Genomic DNA, 4167 nt, shown 5'->3' with positions numbered 1-4167 from the left:
GAAAACCAAAACCAAATCACACAGTGGAAGATCACTGTTTAATTGGAACACATGATGATAAGAAGATAAGAACATAAGAAGAATCCTGGTGGATCAGGCCCAGGGCCCATCAAGTCCAGCTTCCTGTATCTCACAGTAGCCCACCAGATGCCTCAGGGAGCATTCAAAACCACGAAATACTTGCATCTCGCTGCCACTCCTCTGCATCTGACACAGATGCCCGAGTGATCCCCTCTAGCTAAATGTCAGGATACAGAATCCTGCATCAGCTGCACCTTTTGATCCCCAGGTAGAGCACATTTGGTAATTTACACAGGAGGTCACTGAAGCAAGAATGAGATGAGTCAACCTGAGATGCATGTTTTGAACCAGTCCTAAAAAGGCAGCGACATACTGTTAAGCTCAACACAACTGCTAGGCAAAGTTCCAAAAATTAATACCATTACCAACTGAAAATATGATTACCATTGTATGCGTTTTTAATATGTTATATTTCAATTTAATTGGGAAGTTGGTCAGCAATGTGTATTCCCTAGTGCTGATGAGAGCAAATAGGAAGAAGATCCCATGTATAATTTAGCCACATGAATAATTTTTCCAGACCCCCTCAATGATTTATTGCCATGTCTATTTTTAATGAAAAATTATACTTAATAGAACAGTTTTCTTTGGGTTTGACTACAAAGAAGATGAACTGGATTGAAAACCATAGGGAAATTAGGTTTTATTAATTAAAAAAAAAAGTTTATGGCTGATTCATCACTTGCTTTTGGCAGGCTTCACATCTCACCCATTGAAATGAATGATTAATACGGGAATCCGTCTCTCTGCTCAAATTGATTTTTCAGTAATTCCACAATGTGAATGAAACATATTAAGATGAGTCTTAATATCAGTTTTGCTGTTGTTGTTTTTTTGTTTTTTTTAGTAAAAGATCCTTTTGGGAAAAGCGTAAAAAGATTATATTTATACATTGGGTCAAATTGTTCTTCCATTCCCTCCCACATTTAACCAATGAAAATAGAGATACTCCTTTACATGAGTGGGTGGGAGCTAAAGGAGGGGAGCTAAAGTTCAACAGCCCAGTGGTATGGTTGGAAGGACAATGGCAGGGTCAACTCGATCCTAGCTCCAGTGTGCCAGAAGTGGAACTAACAGCTCAACCCTAAGCTGCCCCGTGCCCGGAGGAGCAGTGGCACTGAAATGGTTACTGCTGCATTCTATGGGTGCTGCTGGGGATGCTGGAGTCTACTCAAGAGAAGGGGACATTCGTCCCCTTCCCCCAGATAAGGGTGCAGGGCCTGCGATGGTTCTCCAGTCTGCACCAGTTATTTTGCCGGTGCAGACTGGAGGAGTTCCGTGTTGGACATCAGCCCAGCATGGAACATTGAATCCAGTGGAGCAGGGCTCCACCAGTTCCACTCTCCTCCGGTCCCAGTTTCTTCCCTGCCCCACCCTCTCCGCACCCAGGAACGCCTCCCCCCATCCTGATAAACCTTACCACCACCTGGAAATATTTCCGTTATCTGGGTGGCGTTTGTCCAGTGCTGGGCTGGCAATCCCTACATGGAGGGTGCCATAAATGTGCTTTACAGCACGTTCACAACATCCAGCGCTGGCTGTATGCACATATCGCCGGTGCTAAAGAGCTCAGGATTGGGCTCTAAAAAGGCATGCAACACAGGGCTCCAGATGACAAAAGTAGTGAGACAGTCATAGACTACAAGGCAAGTATTGCTTGTGTACTATTTAGAGGACTTTGGCCCCATTTTACAGTTGAGGAACACTGAGGCACATTAATAAGTAATTAGTTTAATGATCAGGCTAAGGATCCATAGAGGAGCACTTTTAAGGAGAGGTAACCATTAATTAAAAATAAAGACCCCTCAATGAGTTGTTGCTTTCCATTCAGCAATTGCAGCATCTATCCTCCCACACACTAAGTAGTAGCAGCATATATCTGAGTGGACCGGAAGTGTCTTTCATGAACAACTAAGCAAGTGCAGCCTCCCTTCCACCATGAATTGGTACATATTGAATTGAAAAGTGAGGTTTTGGAGAATGAAGGTGCATATCTTGCACAGGTTCAGAGTGCGGTTCTATGCACACTTACCTGGGAATAAGCCCATTGAACACAGTGGGAGTTACTTCTGAGCAGACATGCACAGGATTGTGCTCTAAAACTCCTAAGCCTCTCTCTTACAAAATTAAGTAGTACCCCATGTCTATTAGGAACAAATTACAGCCAGAGGACATATCCTTTCTGTTCTCCTGGACACAAACCTTTATTCCCCCCCCCCCTTTTATTTCAGCAAATCTTCACAAAAACAGGTTTATTTCACAACCCCTTCTTGCTACAGCTAAGGTCTCCATTCTCTCCCTTCCCTCAGCTTAATTTGTGCCAAGACCTGGCTATAAGCTTTTTGCAAGCAAGACACCTTATCACTTTGCATGAACATAATCCACATAAACAAAGGTAATGAGGTGGAGGGACCATAGCGAACCACAGATAACTGGATCCGCAGATGACCAGAACTGCGGATACCAGATCCGTGGATACCAGGGGGAGCATGTATATATATTTTCCAGCACCCATTCATTTTTCTTGATTGACAGTCCTCTAACTACTACTGGACTCTGAAACTTCCCCCAGCTGAAACCAATGCCTTTCCGGCTTGCCAACTGCTGTAGGTAGTTTCCCCCTTTCTCTGCCCTTATCTCTGCTGCGTGTGACGAAATTAGATTTGAGGTGCATCAGGATGCACAGGACAGCCTACATCTGTTTATTACACAGTGTATTTGACAACTTAAAAATGACATTCATTGTTCGACTGTAGAAGCCATCCAAGAGATTTGTTTACAAGCTGCCAGCTACCATTAAGTTGAATTATGTGCCTATGTGGTCTTTGATAATGCCAATTTCACGTGCAATGGCTACAGACAGTGTTTTTAATATTTAGGTGGCATAACCAGGTTGCACGGGGATGAAAATAGAAGATGTGACGTATTTATGAGACGCTAGGAGACATAAAAACATTTGATCGCCACTCTCCGTATTTTATTAATCTTTTCCCCCATTAGATGTGCTTTCTTGTTTGGACACTAGAATGCTAATGCAATAATAATTCTACAGATAACAGCATTTGAAAGATTCTTTGCACACTGTGTTGTTTTCTGAACAGATGAATGACTAAAAAGTCCTGCCTTCTTCACTGAGACCGAGAGCACAATCCTACGCTTGTGTGCTCAATCCTATGCTTGTCTACTCGGAAGTAAGTCATGTTGCCTTCAATGTGACTTACTCTAAGGAAAGTGTAAGTCATGTTGCCTTCAACGTGACTTACTCTAAGGAAAGTGTCCACAGGATTGCCCCTTGAGTCTGAAGAGTCCACAAACTTCAAATCAAGTCTCACAAACCTCAGGAAGATGGCCACATTTTCCTGTTCAGATCCAGCTGGTGTTGTTCTTTTGCCATTTTTTGAACACATGCCAAACTCATGCACTGCGAGCAATGTGCTAACATCTGCTCAATAGATCCCGAAGAGTCAAGATGAGACCTCTGTGACGGAAATATGACAATAGGCTCCGGAGGTGCTGAAACTCTCCTGTGGGATGCAGCAAAGGCCACATTGGCATCGCTGCATTGCCACGCAGGAAGTTAAAGATATATGGGAAACCGCAAAATCCGCCAGCATCCAAATAAAAGCGAGTGTTTCAATACATTACGAGTGGGCAGGAGGTCTGGTCTAGAGGGTAGAGCCTCCATTTGCCTGAAGATTAACATCCATAAGGTCGCCAGTTCGAGGCCACCAGCACCGTGCGACCTTGAAGCAGCTGGCAAGCTGCAGCTGAGCTGTTCCATCTGCTCGGAGCGTGGGAGGATGGAGGCCAGAATGTTAAACCAGATCGGAGTGTAACACCTTGAATGTAGTGGTTCTTGAAAGAAAGAACCTTCTTTCAATTTGTAAAACTCCCTGCGTGGATTTAATAAGCCTGCCTATGTAAACCGCCTTGAATAAAGTCTTGAATAAAGACCAAGAAAGGCGGTATATAAATACTGTATATTATTATTATTATATTATTATATATTAAGTGTAGATCCGAGTAGGCGCATTGGGGAGCAAGGAGTGGCAGAGTAGATGAGCATAAAAGTTTTTTACATACTTA

The sequence above is a fragment of the Tiliqua scincoides genome, chromosome 6 (genome assembly GCF_035046505.1).
Source record: "Tiliqua scincoides isolate rTilSci1 chromosome 6, rTilSci1.hap2, whole genome shotgun sequence".
In the NCBI taxonomy this organism is placed as follows: Eukaryota; Metazoa; Chordata; class Lepidosauria; order Squamata; family Scincidae; genus Tiliqua; species Tiliqua scincoides.
Note: the sequence above shows the minus strand (reverse complement) of the source record.